Source organism: Pelobates fuscus, chromosome 6, assembly GCF_036172605.1.
Source record: "Pelobates fuscus isolate aPelFus1 chromosome 6, aPelFus1.pri, whole genome shotgun sequence".
NCBI classification, from domain to species: domain Eukaryota; kingdom Metazoa; phylum Chordata; class Amphibia; order Anura; family Pelobatidae; genus Pelobates; species Pelobates fuscus.
Genome location: NC_086322.1, coordinates 270,818,928 through 270,836,837, shown reverse-complemented (window position 1 = coordinate 270,836,837; position 17,910 = coordinate 270,818,928). Strand labels below are relative to the sequence as shown.

The 17,910-nt window shown below is 48.8% G+C and overlaps 1 protein-coding gene across 1 annotated transcript in view; it reads right to left on the bottom strand.

The window, feature by feature from the left end:
* The window catches only part of LOC134614881 (WAP four-disulfide core domain protein 5-like), a 154,377-nt gene that overhangs the window by 104,346 nt on the left and 32,121 nt on the right, over window positions 1-17,910 (bottom strand). The window lies entirely within an intron of this gene.

The following is a 17,910-nucleotide window of genomic DNA, read 5'->3' as shown; positions in this document are numbered from 1 at the left end:
CCTTACGTTAGTCCGGCCATTCTAAGGTCCGGTATATGTACTCCTCTCCTGTTCGTACTCTGCGTGTTGGATCCATGTCCCGATCCTGACAGGTGTATTGTATGTGTTTGTGTGAGGTGCTGTGTGTGAGGGTTGCTGTGTGTGTGTGAGGGTTGCTGTGTGTGTGTGAGGGTTGCTGTGTGGGTGGGGCGTTGTGTGTGTGTGTGTATGAGGGGTGATGTGCTGTGTGGGGAGGTAGGGTTGCTGTGCTGTGTGGGGGGTGGGGGTGTTGGGCGGGGGTAAGGGTGCTGTGTGTGTTGTGCGGGTGCTGTGTGGGGGTAGGGGTACTGTGTGTGTGTGAGGGGTGTTGTGTGTGTGTGTGTGAGGGGTGTTGTGTGTGTGTGTGTGAGGGGTGTTGTGTGTGTGTGAGGGGTGTTGTGTGTGTGAGGGGTGCTGTATGTGTGTGTGAGGGGTGCTGTATGTGTGTGTGAGGGGTGCTGTATGTGTGTGTGAGGGGTGCTGTGTATGTGTGTGTGAGGGGTGCTGTGTGTGTGTGTGTGTGTATGAGGGGTGCTGTGTGTGTGAGAGAGGTGTGCTGTGCTGTGTGGGGGGTAGGGGTGCTGGGCAGGGGTAAGGGTGCTGTGTGTGGGGGGTAGGGGTGCAGTGTGTGGGGGTAGAGGTGGGGTTGGGGGTAGAGGTGATGTGTGTGTGGGTGGTAGGGGTGTAGGGGAGGGATGCTGGGTGTGGGGGAGGGGAGGGGTGCTGGGGAGAGGAGGGGTGCTGTGTGGGGTGGTAGGGGTACTGTGTGTGTGGGGGGTAGGGGTACTGCTGGGGGGTAGGGGTGCAGTGTGTGGGGGGTAGAGGTGCTGTTTGGGGGGTAGAGGTGATGTGTGTGGGGGTAGGGGAGGGATGCTGGGTGTGGGGGAGGGGTGGGGTGCTGAGGAGAGGAGGGGTGCTGTGTGTGTGGGGGGGGTAGGGGTACTGCTGGGGGTTAGTGGTGCTGTGTGTGTGGGGGGGGTAAAGTAAAAAAAAAAAGTATGGTAAATCATTATCTCCCCCCCCTTCTTATCTTTAATGAAGGAGGGGGGACACAGTCATCCCTGGTGGTCCGGTGGTGGCAAGTACTGCTTCCGGTTCGGGAGGCAGGGGAGGGATCTTTGAAGCAGCTCCCCTGTCCTCCCGCGCGATGCTGTGTGGAGTGTTGCCATGGTAACGTGCAGCAACGCTCCACACAGCTTGCTCGCGGGAGGACAGGTGAGCTGCTTCAAAGATCCCTCCCCTGCCTCCCGACCCGGAAGCAGAGTAGGCGCCTGCCGTTTCGGACAGGCAGGTGCCTACTCTGCATTAATGGTGAACCTATGGCCGCGTGCCCACAGAAAGGGCCTGGCGTGCCACCTGTGGCACGCGTGCCATAGGTTCGCCATCACTGGTATAGGGGAACGGAGAAAGGCGAGAATAAGTGGAATAGGGAGCCTTTAAGTAGGAACCAATGCGCGTATTGTAGGGAAGAAGGGCATTGGAGAAGTGAGTGTCCACAGAGGGAACAATATGAGAGAGACAGACCTAGGGCAGGGTATAGCAATAATTATAGAGGTAGAGCGAGAGGAAGAGGAGGCCCTGGAGGAAATAGTGGGAATACTAGAGGAAGCGTTAGTGGAGATAGATATTACCCAGCAGCGCAGAGACCCCGAGAGAGAGAGGATAGGGACTTTGTGGGTTTGGCTGACACTGATACCGACCGGGCTCCATCCCCCTTGGCCGAGCGGAGCCTATGGTCGATGTAGCAATAGGGGGAAAAAGGAGTTCTTTCATGATCGACACTGGTGCTGAACATTCGGTGGTGACTGACCTAGTCGCTCCTCCTTCAGGAAGAACTATCACCGTAATAGGAGCAACTGGAAGGAGTGCCGCTAAACCGGTTCTTAAAAGTCGACTCTGTACATTGGGAGGCCACGTAGTAAAACACCAGTTCTTTACATGCCTGAATGTCCAGTCCAACTGCTAGGACGTGATTTGTTATCAAAATTACAAGCACAGATAACATTTCTGCCTAACGGAACAACATCTTTGAAGTTCAATGGACCTTCAGGTATAATGACGATATCAGTACCAAAGGAAGAAGAGTGGCGACTTTATACAGTGTTGACCAGCCAAAACCCTAAGAGTGATGAATCCTTGTTTAATGTACCAGGAGTATGGGCAGAGAATAACCCACCAGGACTTGCTCGTAATATTCCACCTATTCGTATTGAACTAAAGCTTGGGGTTTATCCAGTGAGCTTAAGACAATATCATATTCCACAAAAGGCAAAGAAGAACATACAGTCCTATTTGGATAAGTTCATAAGGTATGGTATCCTAAAATTCTGTACTTCCCCCTGGAACACCCCATTGTTGCCTTTTCAAAAGCCCGGGACAGATGAGTATCGCCCTGTGCAGGACTTGAGAGCAGTCAATGATGCGGTAGTAAGTATACATCCAGTTGTACCCAATCCATATAACCTGCTTGCTTTAATTCCGGGTGGGGCTACCTACTTCACAGTTTTGGATCTCAAAGATGCCTTCTTTTGCCTACAAATTGCTGCGGAAAGCCAGTGTATCTTTGCATTCCAATGGGAAGATGCTGTAACGGGCTCGAAACGCTAGATGACTTGGACAAGACTGCCCCAAGGGTTTAAAAATTCACCTACCCTATTTGGATCAGCTTTAAGTCAAGACTTACTGGATTTCAAGTCCATCCCAGGAGAGTGTGTACTATTACAATACGTAGATGATTTGTTGATAGCGGCAGTTACAAGAGAAATATGTCAGCAAGCAACGCATGATTTACTGCACATTCTTTGGAAGGCAGGATACAAGGTGTCCAGGAAGAAAGCCCAGTTGTGTCAGCCAACTGTCAAGTATCTGGGATTCCATATCTCTGAAGGTCAAAGGATAATGGAAGAGAGAAAAGAAGCTGTATGCCAAATACCAACACCTAAGAATAGAAGACAAGTGCGGGAATTCTTGGGGGCAGCAGGCTTCTGTAGGATATGGATTCCCAGTTATGCGATATTGGCGAAACCTCTTTATGCGGCTATAAAAGGTACAGAACACGATCCCTTCCTGTGGACCTTTGAACAGCAAAAGGCATTTGAAGATGTTAAGAAGGCATTGATGAGCGCCCCAGCATTAGGTCTACCTGATCATACACGTCCATTCTACTTATATGTACACGAGCAAAGAAGAATGGCTGTGGGAGTATTGACACAGTACTTGGGATCATGGCAACGACCTGTTGCATATATATCCAAACAACTGGATGCAGTGGCCAGTGGTCTTCCACCTTGTCTAAGAGCCGTAGCTGCCGCCGCCCTGCTGGTGGCCAAAGCTGATAAGCTCACTCTGGGTCAGGAACTCTACGTGCGAGTCCCGCACACAGTACAGACGTTGCTAGACTATAAAGACAATCATTGGTTTAGTAATAGCCGCATGACTAAGTATCAAGCTATGTTATGTGAAAACCCAAGAGTGCATCTTGAGACTGTAAATACCTTGAATCCAGCTACCCTTTTGCCACAACCTACTGAGAGTCAACATGATTGCCTGGAGGTGATGGATGAAGTGTTCTCAAGTAGACCGGACCTTCGTGATTTTCCCATCCAGAACCCTGATGTCCAGTACTATACGGACGGCAGTAGTTATGTGAAAGAAGGGATTCGCTATGCAGGATATGCAGTGACAACCATAGACAAGGTGATAGAAGCTCGGCCATTGTCAAAAGGAACATCGGCACAGAAGGCAGAACTAATCGCACTCACACAAGCGTTACAATTGGCTGAAGGATTAAGGGTGAACATCTATACGGACTCAAAGTATGCGTTTTTAACCACTCATGCCCATGGAGCTTTGTATAAAGAAAGAGGACTACTGAATTCAGAGGGTAAAGAAATCAAGTACGCGGCTGAGATATTACAACTATTGGAAGCCGTGTGGGAACCGAAAGAAGTTGGTATCATACATTGTCGAGCGCATCTGAAAGGTGATGGTGATGTAGTAAAAGGAAATCAGATGGCAGATAATGCAGCCAAGCGTGCCGCTGAATCAGGACAACAGGAGTATGTGGAACATATAGCTGCTCTTATACCGACCCCTTATACCGACCTCTCAATGGACTCTGTTAAGACACCTTCTGTGTATATAAGTAAAAGCGCCGTTTAGTTCACCTTCCCCTCTCACTGTATCAATTCTCCGTTCGTATAATTTGTAATCCACGAACCATAACCAGGGGAAGCGGTAATCTCCCGAACAGGATCCGCGAAGGGACTCCGGTTCCCGATCAGAACTCCACGAACTGCCGCTACTAGCCGAACCACGACATCCACCAAGCGGCATACATTTCCCATAAGCAGTCTCTAAGCGTGAATAATAAATCCCCCCAATAACGAGACAGAAGCTCCGTATTGAGGGTCAAACAGGATCTGTATTTACTGTGGGCTACCCGCCCGTATTTATGCGGGTCTCCCACTTGGTGGACACTCCCCTAGGGGACCAAATGGAAGACTGAAATTACAGAAGTACAGGAGGACATTCCAGACATACAGTCACAGACTTTTCCCACAATGCAATATGGTTTCCTCCTTCCTGCCCTGGAGATAATTGGGAAGAAATGCAATTATCTCCAGGACAGAGACCCATTGCCATTTTAACTATAGAACCAGAAAATACATAAAAATACATAACTTTATAATAACTGTACATTTCACATCCACATCACATATACCCAGATAGCCGGGATCTGAGGGCACATTATTGACGAATAGCGCTCAGATCCCATACGTATAGTTCAATCACCATGGAGTCAAAGTTCTTACAGTCTTTCGGCAGGCGATCGACTCCATGGGAGGGCTATCTGGGTTAAGTACTTTTCGTCGACGGTAAAACTCCCGAACAGCCGGTGTTCGTACGGATTTGTCGAGACAGCCAGGTGACCCATGGTTTCAGCGGTGTTCGGCAGAAAGAGTGTCCGTTTTTAGTTCCATGGAATCAGAGCCGAACACCGCTGGGCTTTAAAATGGCCGCTGCCTCGTGGTCGACATACGAACGACGGCCACCCTGAAGTCGGTTTAGTTGAGAAGTGTCTGCGGTTAACCACAACGTTCTAATTGGGATCAAAAGGTTAACCAGCAGCACACTTCTCTTCTGGGTGGCCATCCGTTCGGTAGCTTTATTCGTATGGCTATGATACTGGAAACAGTCATTTGGGCGGACGGAATAAAATAGACGAATCCACCAAAAATAGACAGACGGATGGTTCTGTCACACGGCTCCCCCCTTGTGGGACAATCCGGCAGACCCGGCTTGACCCTGCGGCGGGTCAACTTGGGGATGCCCGGACTAAGAGGTGGTGGAGATGTCCGTTTGCTGAGATAATCCGTCCGCATTTCCGTTCAGCTTACCGGGTCTGTAACTAATAGTAAAGTTGTAAGGCTGCAAGGCCAAGCTCCATCTTAGCAGTCTCCCGTTGTCTCCTGACAAACGAGGAGGTTATGATCAGTCACCAGGGAAAACTCTTGCCCATATAAGTAGGGACTTAACTTTTTCAATGCCCAGACCAAGGCCAAACATTCACTTCTCTGGGTAGTAATTTTCGACTGAGGTATGCGACAGGATGCTCCCCTCCATCCTCCCCGACTTGGCTCAACACAGCCCCCAGTCCATACATGGAAGCATCTGTGTGAACGAGAAAACGTTTGTTAGGGACTGGGGCAGCCAAGACAGGGGCATTCACGAGTGCCTGTTTCAGTGCCTGGAATGCAGCTTCACAAGCCGGGGACCACAGGACCTGTTTAGGCAAGTTCTTCTTCGTCAGGTCCGTCAGGGGCTTAGCAATAGAGCTATAGTCAGGAACAAAACGTCGGTAGTACCCTGCTGTCCCCAAGAAGGCCAATACCTGGGTCTTAGTAGTGGGTGTGGGCCAGTTAGCCACTGCTTCCACTTTGGCTGGTTCTGGTCTCTGGCTCCCACATCCCACTCGGTGACCCAGGTACTGTACTTCTGCCATACCTAGATGGCACTTCTCTGGCTTCAATGTCAGGCCAGCGGCCCGAATCTTATCCAGTACCACCCCTATGTGTACCAGGTGTTCCTCCCAGGACCCACTGTAGATCGCTATGTCGTCCAAGTATGCACAGGCAAATTCTTGGAAGCCATCCAGGAGTCTATCCACCATCCGTTGGAAGGTAGCCGGGGCAGTCTTCATCCCAAAAGGCATGACCTTAAATTGGTACAGGCCAAATGGGGTGATGAATGCCAACTTGGGGATAGCATCCTCGGCCAGGGGGATCAGCCAGTAGCCCTTACATAGGTCTATGGTGGTCAGGTAACGTCCCCTGGCAATACGATCTAGTAATTCGTCTACCCGGGGCATCGGGTAGGCGTCAGTGGTGGTCCGCTCATTGAGTCGCCTGTAGTCCACACAGAACCAGGTGGTTCCATCCTTCTTGGGTACCAGGACGACAGGCGAAGCCCAAGGGCTGTCAGAGGGTTCGATGACCCCGAGTGGGTCATCTCCTGTATCTCCTTCCGCATTCCATCTCGGACTGCTTCAGGGATACGGTAGGGCGGTTGTCGTAAGGGGGTCTGTCCAGGGGTCTCTACCTTGTGTATAGCGAGATGGGTGTAACCTGGCTCCTGAGAGAAGGTCGCCTGCTTCTCCCACAACAATTGTTTCGCTTGTACCCTTTCTGTGGGGTTTAACCTATCTCCTAGCTGTACGAGGGAGGTGAGGTCAGTCTGGGGGTCCCTTTCTAACAGATCGGGAAGAGGCAAATTTTCAGGGTCATCTGTAGCTGGGGCACATACTGCTGCAATATTCTCAGGTCGTTATTGGTACTCTTTCAGCATGTTCACATGAAAGGATTTCTGGACCCTTTCGTCTGAACAGCTGGCTATCACATAGGTAGTATCGCAGATCTGCGCTACTATCTTGTACGGGCCTTGCCAAGATGCTTGCATCTTGTTGGCCTTCACAGGTTTGAGCACCAATACCTTTTGCCCAACCTGGAAGGCTCGCTGTCGGGCACCCTGATCGTACCATCTTTTATGTCTCCCCTGGGCCGCCCGGAGATTCTCCCTTACCATCAGGGACAGTTTCTCCATGCGGTCCCGGAGTTCCAGAACATATGGCACTATGGGGGTCCCCTCCTGCTCTGTCTCCCCCTCCCAGTGGTCCCGGATGAGATCTAGGGGTCCGCGGACCCGTCGCCCATACAGTAACTCAAAGGGGGAGAACCCAGTAGATTCCTGGGGTACGAAAACAACAGGTGAGGCAGGAATCTCTCCCAGTCCCGGCAAGTGTCTGTAAAGGTCCTCAGCATCTTTTCGAGGGTACTGTTAAAACGCTTGCAGAGACCGTTAGTCTGTGGATGGTAAGGTGAGCTAAGCAAGGGTTTAATGCCACACACTTTCCACAGCTGCTGGGTGAGCACAGCGGTAAATTGGGTTCCCTGGTCGGAGAGGATCTCCTTAGGGAACCCGACCCTAGTAAAAACCCTAACCAGGGCATCAGCAACCGTCTCTGCCTCTATATTAGACAGCGCTACTGCCTCTGGATAGCGAGTGGCATAGTCCACCACAGTAAGAATATATTTCTTACCTGATGGACTAGCCCTGGCCAGTGGACCTACAATGTCAACAGCTATGCGGGAAAAGGGCTCCCCTATAATAGGCATCGATGATAGCTTAGCCTTAGGGTGGTCCCCCCGCTTTCCTACCCGTTGACATGTGTCACAAGAACTGCAATACATCCGCACAGCCTGGCTAAAGTTGGGCCCAAAGAAATTCTGTGAGATCCTATAGGCTGTGCGGCGGGACCCTAGATGTCCTGCTAACGGGACATCGTGCCCTTTCCGCAGAATCTCCTGCCGGTATTTTGCGGTTACCACCAGCTGTCGATTCGGCGGAGGGGCTATACTCTTTTGGGAAGGTTTCGGGATTCTGTATAACCTGTCCCCCACCCACTTATACCGTTCCCCGTCTATTCCTTCCTCTCCAGCATCTGCTTTATCCCTGTACTTTTGGAGGGTCGGATCTGCCCGGGTTTCCCTCCCAAACTCCTCTGGGGAATCCCAGCGTAAGGGGGCCTGATCTAAGGTACCAGTCGGGGACAAGGGTCTTACCTGGGTCTCCTCAGCAGGTGGGCTGGTTCCAGAGGCACGGGTCTGAGCACGGGTAGTCACTGGGTTAACGTCCAGGGGGCCCATCGGGGCATAGGCCGAAACCAAAGGGGCCAAATCATTCCCAAGAAGAACATCAGCGGGCAAGTCTTTCATAACTCCAACATCTACGTGTCTAGCGCCCACTGCCCAATCCAAGTGAACACGGGCAACAGGTAAACGGAATACGGCTCCCCCTGCTACCCTCACTTCCACTGTGTCTCCTGTGTGCTGGTGCTCTGAGACTAGGTTCTTTTGGAGCAGTGTCATTGTGGCTCCTGTGTCTCTAAGTCCACCACTCGGCCATTCACAGTCTGCCGGTGTTGCTGGCGATTGTCCTGATGGGCTGCTTGCACCGGGTCGGCTTCGTGCAAGATGCCCCAGAATTCCTCCTGCTCTACACAGTGAGCAGCGGGCTGTGGTGGACGCTGATTCCCATTGGCTGGTCTCCTCCAGGACTGAGCTTGATTGGCGCTGTTTAGTGGACACTCCGGACGTTTGTGCCCCAACTGTTTGCACAGAAAGCACCTGATGGGTTGTGAATAATCCCGGGCATTAAACGTGGACGGCTGCACATAATTATTGGTTGGTGGTACCGCTGGGGTGCGATGCACTGGGGGTTGGTAGGCTGTTGGAGTTGGAGTTGCTGCTGGTCGGTATTCCACTCTGGCAGGGACCTTGGTAACTGTACTGTCCAATTTGCGAGCATCGGTATATTTGTCTGCCAACCGGGCCACCTCAGGTAGGGTAGAGGGTTTTCTATCTCTGACCCACTCCTGGACCCCGGCAGGCAATCTATCGAAGCAATGTTCCAGTATAAATACCTGCAGCACCTCCTCCCCAGTTACTGCTTGGCATCCTGCCATCCAGTGGGCTGCAGTACGGTGAACCCTGCAGGCCCATTCTACATAAGAATCACCAACCTGCTTGTTGGTTTCCCTGAAGCGCCGTCTGTAAACTTCTGGGGTCACCGCATACCTGGCTAGGAGCGCATCCTTCACTGCCCGGTAGCTGGTGATCTCCTCCTCTGGGATGGCCCGAAATGCTTCACTAGCCCGGCCGGATAATTTCCCAGAGAGGATGGTGACCCATTCATCTGTGGGTACCTGGTGGAGGGCACACTGCCTTTCAAAATCGTCCAGGAACCCATCAATTTCTCCTTCATTTTCAATAAAAATTTTAAATGCAGCAAAGGGTACCTTTTTCCTTCCGAAATTGTTATTGGGTACCTCTGCTGCTGCAGGTCTTCTTCCCTGGAGCGCCTGGTGTGCTGCTACTGCGGCTTGCACTCGTTCCACAATGTCTGCTGAGGGGTTGGGGCCAAAGTGTGCCAGCCTTATTTGTACTGCCCGGTTAAATTGTATTTCTTCGGGTGTTAAATCCAAACTGCTGGGCACATTAGCTCCCTCCATTCCCTGTGTTGCATCCATTTCCACTAGCAAAGCAATATTTTCACGTTTCTTTAAATTGCTTGCTGATCGTCCTCGGCGTTCTAGTATGTCCTTAAGAGTAGCACGTCTTAACTCTTCATACTGCATTTCTTTCCTTCAATTGGGCTGTGTAGCTGACCTTCTGTGCTGTGGGATTCATCCCGTCGCTTGCCACCAATTGTTAAGACACCCTCTGTGTCTATAAGTAAAAGCGCCGTTTAGTTCACCTTCCCCTCTCACTCTATCAATTCTCCGTTTGTATAATTTGTAATCCATGAACCATAACCAGGGGAAGTGGTAATCTCCTGAACAGGATCCGCGAAGGGACTCCGGTTCCCGAACAGAACTCCACGAACTGCCGCTACTAGCCGAACCACGACATCCACCAAGCGGCATAAGTTTCCCATAAGCAGTCTCTAAGCGTGAATAATAAATCCCGCCAATAACGAGACAGAAGCTCCGTATTGAGGGTCAAACAGGATCTGGATTTACTGTGGGCTACCCGCCCGTATTTATGCGGGTCTCCCACTTGGTGGACACTCCCCTAGGGGACCAAATGGAAGACTGAAATTACAGAAGTACAGGAGGACATTCCAGACATACAGTCACAGACTTTTCCCACAATGCAATATGGTTTCCTCCTTCCTGCCCTGGAGATAATTGGGAAGAAATGCTATTATCTCCAGGACAGAGACCCATCGCCATTTTAACTATAGAACTTGAAAATACATAAAAATACATAACTTTATAATAACTGTACATTTCACATCCACATCACATATCCCCAGATAGCCGGGATCTGAGGGCACATTATTGACGAATAGCGCTCAGATCCCATACGTATAGTTCAATCACCATGGAGTCAAAGTTCTTACAGTCTTTCGGCAGGCGATCGACTCCATGGGAGGGCTATCTGGGTTAAGTACTTTTCGTCGACGGTAAAACTCCCGAACAGCCGGTGTTCGTACGGATTTGTCGAGACAGCCAGGTGACCCATGGTTTCAGCGATGTTCGGCAGAAAGAGTGTCCGTTTTTAGTTCCATGGAATCAGAGCCGAACACCGCTGGGCTTTCGTACGGTTTAAAATGTCCGCTGCCTCGTGGTCGACATACGAACGACGGCCACCCTGAAGTCGGTTTAATTGAGAAGTGTCTGCGGTTAACCACAACGTTCTAATTGGGATCAAAAGGTTAACCAGCAGCACACTTCTCTTCTGGGTGGCCATCCGTTCGGTAGCTTTATTCGTGAAAAACAGTCATTCGTATGGCTATGATACTGGAAACAGTCATTTGGGCGGACGGAATAAAATAGACAAATCCACCAAAAATAGACAGACGGATGGTTCTGTCACAGACTCCAATTTATACAGCTCAAGAAGAAGAGTGGTTAAAGACTGAAGCTGGAAAATACTTGGAGAACAATTGGTATCAGTTAGAAGATGGAAGAATATTTATTCCAGCATCGCTAGCTGTAGAAATTGTCCAGAATTATCATAACGGGACACATTCCGGGAGAGATAGTATGGAAGAATCTCTTAGGAAGCATTTCTACATACCAAGATTGTCCAACTTGACTCAAGCCATTGTACGAAGATGTGTGATATGTGCCAAGAACAACGCAAGGCAAGGTCCAGTGAAACCACCGGGAGTCCAGTATATGGGAGGACTCCCTATGTCCGATCTCCAAATAGACTATACGGTAATGCTTAAATCCGGCGGTCATCGTTACCTACTAGTAGTTGTGTGTACCTACTCAGGTTGGGTAGAAGCATGTCCCACTCGTACAGAGAAAGCAGGAGAAGTTGTGCGATTTCTGTTGCGAGAAATAATACCCCGATATGGACTACCATGTTCTATAGGATCGGATAATGGTCCAGCCTTTGTTCCCCAGTGCCTACAACAACTGACTCATATGCTCGGTATTTAGTGGAAACTTCATACCGCATATAGGCCTCAGAGCTCTGGGAAAGTGGAAAGGATGAACAGAACTATTAAGAACCAATTGGCAAAGATGTGTCAAGAAACTCAACTTAAGTGGAATGTTCTTTTGCCAATAGCTCTGTTGCGCATTCGTAGTACACCTACCAGAAGGATGGGTCTCTCACCTTTTGAAATTATGTATGGGCGTCCACCTCCTGTACTTGGTAACTTTATGGGGGATTTGAGTCAGTTGGGAGAAGGAATTACCCGGCAGCAGGTTGTAGAGTTGGGTAAAACTATGGAGGAGGTACAGAAATGGGTACAAGATAGATTACCTGTGAATATTTATCCACCTGTCCATTGTTATCAGCCAGGAGATCAAGTTTGGATAAAGGAGTGGAACAGTGTACCGTTGGGGCCAAAGTGGAGGGGTCCTTGTGTTGTTCTTTTGTCTACCCCTACAGCTATAAAGGTGGCCGAAGTGACTCCGTGGATTCATCACTCCAGGGTTAAACCAGCAGCAGTAGATTATTGGCAAGCTACACCAGATTCTGAGAATCCCTGCAAGATCCGGTTAAAGCGTGTAACTCAGTTGGAGTGACGAGGAGATATTGGGACTTCTAGAGTAATCAAAGAGATCAGCAAGTAGGTGTTTTGACGGCCATAATAAAGCCTGACCACCTACCTACGTTACATAGTCAGAGTGTCTTGAAGGGACCTCTGTGAAAGGAAGAGAGGACTTGAAGGACTCCATCCCCTGCAGCCCTTACATCCTGGAAGCTGAGATGCCATCGCACGGACGAAGAATTAGGACAAAGATGTCAGGAGAAATGTATTTGATAATCTGTATATTTGTGTTTTTAATTATTCAGGAAGGTAGAGGTACCGACACACCAGGCTGTGAGGTTTGCATTAAGACTACAAAAATAGGTAATCATATTTCTCAGACCCTTATTTGGCATTCACAATATGAATGTAAAGGACATGTATCTAAGTGTAGATACTTAGGTATAGACTATAGTGTATGCCATTTAGGAGCAGGATAACCTAAGTGTTTTAGCTCAGAGTATTAACCCCGCACAATTTGGTTGACCCTTCGGAATGGAGACTCACAGGGGACCCTGATAAATAAGACAATACTAGAAACCGTACATTCTTCGGGTGTTCTGCTATTTGATGCATGTAAGGCAATATCAAGTGGTAGAAAACCGTGGAATGTATGTGGGGATCTTAAATGGGAAAGAACGTATGGGTCTAATGATAAGTATATTTGCCCCAGTAGTAAGAACAAGTATATAGATCCAAAATGCCCAAATAAAGAGTATAATTATTGTCCATATTGGTCTTGTGTAGGGTGGGCAACTTGGGGACAGACAGTAGATAAGGATATGATTGTTACTAAGTTGCCTACCAAACCATATTGTAAGTCTATGGAGTGTAACCCAGTCCATTTACTTATTAATGACCCAGAACTGTTTATAGATAGGTTCGGAAACTTATTTGGGTTCCAGATATATGGAACAGGTTTGGACCCTGGGACAATATTATTTATAGGGATAGAGACCGATACTGTGGCAGCCCAGACTCATCAGGTTTTCCATTCCTTCTACGAAGAGATGAGTGCAGAAAATAAGATCCCCCATAATGCTAAGAACTTGTTTATTGATCTAGCCGAGAGTATTGCTGGTAGTCTTAATGTAACCAACTGCTATGTGTGTGGAGGTACTAATATGGGAGACCAATGGCCATGGGAAGCAAAGGAGGTAATGTATTCCGGTTCTGAGACAATTGAACAGATAACATCTTCTCAAGCTGATTATCAAATGAGTGTTAGAGGTAAATCTGAGTGGTGATTAAAGACCTCCATTATAGGTTATGTTTGCATAGCAAGGAAAGGAATAATGTTTAATACATCTGTAGGAGAATTGACTTGTCTAGGGCAAAAAGCTTATGATGATGATACAAAGGATACGACTTGGTGGTCAGCTTCAAATGTCTCAGAACCACCTAATCCGTTTGATAGTTATACCAATTTAAAGGATGTATGGTTTGCAAATTTGTACTGGATCTGTGGTAAGAAAGCCTATTCGGAGTTACCACAGGACTGGGAAGGGGCATGTGTGTTAGGTATGCTCAAACCATCCTTCTTCTTGTTGCCAATTGAAACAGGAGAGATTTTGGGAGTTAAAGTATATGATGTGAATCATAGAAAGAAAAGGGGACCCCTAGAGATAGGTACCTGGGAAGATAATGAGTGGCCTCCCCAGCATATTATAGATTATTATGGGCCAGCTACGTGGGCAGAGGATGGTACTTTTGGATATAGAACCCCAATATAAATGCTCAACCGTATTATAAGGTTACAGGCAGTGGTTGAAATAGTTACCAATGAGATATCGCAAGCGCTCAATCTCCTAGCGAAACATAATACCAGGATGAGGACAGCCGTTTACCAAAATAGATTAGCCTTGGATTACCTATTGGCAGTAGAGGGAGGTGTATGTGGGAAGTTTAACCTAAGCAATTGTTGTCTTCAAATAGATGATGAAGGGCAAGCAATAGCTCAGCTTACTAGCCATATGGTTAAATTAGCACATGTGCCTACCCAAGTAGTTGGTTTGGTAACTGGTATGAGCAGTTTGGAGGACTTAAGGCATTGGTAGGTGGAGTCATGCTAATCTTGATGCTGTGCCTTCTCCTACCATGTCTGATTCCTTTGGTAGTTAGGTCTGTGCAGAGCATTATAGAGAATATAGCAGAGAGAAAGGCTGCTGCACAGATAATGGCTATTTATAGGTATGGGGCTCTAAATCAAGGAGAACTAGTACATGAAGAGGAATGTTGAGGGATTCATATCTTTAGGGAGTCGCAAAGTCTGGTCTGGTTTATGGCAACTTGAGGTGTAAGCAAACTATGGTTAAGTGATGCATCTGGAATTGTGAAATATCAGAAGCATCAAAGGGGGGAATGTGGTGGAATCTCGGTAAAAATAAATTTAGTAGGCCGAGATTGCCACGTGGTATGTGTACGTGCATATATTGATGTATCGGTCGGTTGGTTGCACGTGGCAGAGATACAATCAGTAGTGTACGGAGCATGTGCAAGAATACAGGATATAGTATTCCCCTCCTCCATTGTGCTGGACAAGCCATGTGGTCAAACAGGAAGTTAGTCTTTGTTCTATTGATTGGTTAAGAGTATGTGTGGGTGGAGCTTATTATGGGTGGAGTTATATGCCTATATAAGGGACCTACACTGTATGTTCGGGGCTCAGATCTTGTATTTTGGTGACATTAGTCCCTCTGAGTCCCGGTCGGTGAATCGAATAAAGATCTCTTCCTTCCTGAAGAAACCTGTGTCCATCTCTCTGTGCTCGGCTTCCGTCAGTTTCTCCGGTATCAGTACAAATCAGCCAATAATTCCTGTATAACGAAGTACTCACTTTATTAATACATATATAACAGGATCTTCATATTGCAGCCTTGTTACACAGGGTTTCTGCAGCAGCCATTTCAAATCCCTCGAACATTCCACCCACTGCCAACAGGAACAGGAAGTAAAGAACCAAAAGAAAGGAAGTGCATCATTCACAGCCAAACAGCCCAACTACCCATACATCACAATACATACACTCATACACTCATACACAGCCCAACAGTCCATACATCACACTGCCCCACAAACACTGCCCCCATACACACACTGCACCACAAACACTGCCCCCATACACACACTGCACCCCCATACACACACTGCCCCACAAACACTGCTCCCATACACACACTGCACACCCATACACACACTGCCCCACAAACACTGCCCCCCATACACACACTGCACACCCATACACACACTGCCCCACAAACACTGCCCCCATACACACACTACACACACTGCCCCACAAACACTGCCCCCATATACACACTACACACACTGTGTCACGACTACTAGTGTGGTCCAGCACGCAGAAACTATGTAACCATATACATAAGAAAGAGAAATGAAAGGACAGAGCGTAAACCGGACCTTAGAATGGCCGGACTAATACGCTAGAGACAGAGAATGGTCAGAGGGAAAGCCGAGGTCAAGGAAGCCAGAAAATACTCAATACCGTTTAAACAAGCCAAGTCAAGGAAACCAGAAAATCGGAATAACCAGGGAAAAGCCAAGATCAGGATACCAGGAAATCAGAAACACGAAAATAGCACTCTCAGGAAACCAGGAAACGGAAACCACGATAGGGCAAAGTACTGGGGTGAATTAGGGGTTTAAATACCCCTCTCTATGCTATGATTGGTCAGAGGGCGACCTCTGACCCCAAAACGTGCGTGTGCATTGACGTTGTGACGTCACGCACACGTTGGTATAACTCTCGGGGGCGGGGCTATCCATAGACGCGACCACGTGGTCGGCTCCATGTTGGATTCGGGCGGGATGCCCGGAAGAACTAAGTGAGCGGTTCCCGGCTCGCCGACGAGCAGGTAAGCTCGTGTTGTCGGCGCGGTCGTGCCGGTCCGGCACGGCCAGGGCCGGACTGGGATAAAAATTCGTCCCGGGCATTTTTTTATCACAGCGGCCCACTAAGAAGGGGCGGCGCAGAGAGGGTGTGTTTTGTCGTCACTAACGACAAACACGCCCCCTTCTCAAAGTGCAGGCCAGGGCAGACCATGCACAGAGCTCTGCTAAAGAGCTCTAGCATGAGAAAAAAGCCCTGTATTTGTTCTGCACAGTGCAAGCAAATTTAATAACATGCTTGCACTGTGTTTCCTTGCAACTTGTCTCTGGTGTCTCTATAAATGGATACCAGGAGACAAAAATGCCAGGAAAGAGTATTGTGCTGTGTTTGGAGCCTGCTTGTGGGATTGTGTGTGTGTGTGTGTGTGCAGAGTGAGCTGATTGTGGTGTGGTATTGTGTAATAAGGTCGGTTTTAGTCGTTGTGTTTGTGGTGTAATGTAATGCATATGTGGCTAGGGGCTGTAGAGAATGTGTGTATAGGGGATGTAGCAAGTGTGTGCGTGTGTGCGTGTGTGTGTGTGTGTGTATGTGATGTAGTGTTTGTAGAGAGTGTGTGTTTAGGGGTGTAGTATGTGTTTGCTTACAAGGAATCTAGTGTGTGTATAGGGGATCCAGAGTGTGTATGTCAGGAATGTAGTGTGTGTGTGTGTGTGTGTATATATATATATTTGGAAGTATTGTGTATGTGTGTGGTGCAGTGTGTTGGGGAGGTTCTGTGTGTATGTGAGGGGTGCAGTATGTGTGTATGATGGATGCTGTGTATGATGTGTGTGAGGGTGCTGTGTATGATGTGTGTGAGTGCGCTGTGTATGATGTGTGTGAGTGCGCTGTGTATGATGTGTGTGAGTGCCGAGTGTGATAGTGCTGTGGATGATGTGTGAGAGTGCTGTGTGTGAGAGTGCTGTGTGTTATGTATGTGAGTGCTGTGTATGATGTGTTTTGTGATAGTGCTGAGTGTGATGTGTGTGTGAGTGCTGTGTATGATGTGTTTTGTGATAGTTCTGAGTGTGATGTGTGTGTGAGTCCTGAGTGTGGTGTGTGTGAGAATGCTGAGTGTGAGAGTGCTGAGTGTGAGAGTGCTGAGTGTGAGAGTGCTGAGTGTGAGAGTGCTGAGTGTGATGTGCGTGAGTGCGTGATAGTGCTGTGTATGATGTGTTTTGTGATAGTGCTGAGTGTGATGTGTGTGTGAGTCCTGACTGTGATGTGTGTGAGAGTGCTGTGTGTGATAGTGCTGTGGATGATGTGTGTGAGTGCTGAGTGTGATGGGTGTGAGAGTGCTGAGTGTGATGGGTGTGAGAGTGCTGTGTGTGAAAGTGCTGTGATGGGTGTGAGTGTGCTGTGTGTGATGGGAGTGAGTATGCTGTGTGTGATGGGAGTGAGAGTGCTGTGTGTGATGGGAGTGAGAGTGCTGTGTGTGATGGGAGTGAGAGTGCTGTGTGTGATGGGAGTGAGAGTGCTGTGTGTGATGGGTGTGAGAGTGCTGTGTGTGATGGGAGTGAGAGTGCTGTGTGTGATGGGTGTGATAGTGATGGGAGTGAGAGTGCTGTGTGTGCTGTGTGTGAATGTTAGAAGGGAGTGAGTGTTGGGGGGGGGTTAAAATAAAATAAAAAAGTAGCATTATGTCCCCCCTCCTCCCCTCCCTTCTTACCTGTAGCCTCGGACGTGGGGGGGGGACCGGAACGCTGGTGAGTGAGAGGGGGGGACCGGCACGCTGATATCTTCCCTGGCGGTCCAGTGGGTGAGTGAACTCTAGCCTGCGAGGCTAGAGTTCACTCTCGCGAGATCCGGTCGTTGCCATGGCAACGCGCCCGATCTTGCGAGAGGAACCCGGCGGAGTTGCAAGATAGAGCTCCGCCGGGTCCTCTCCCTCC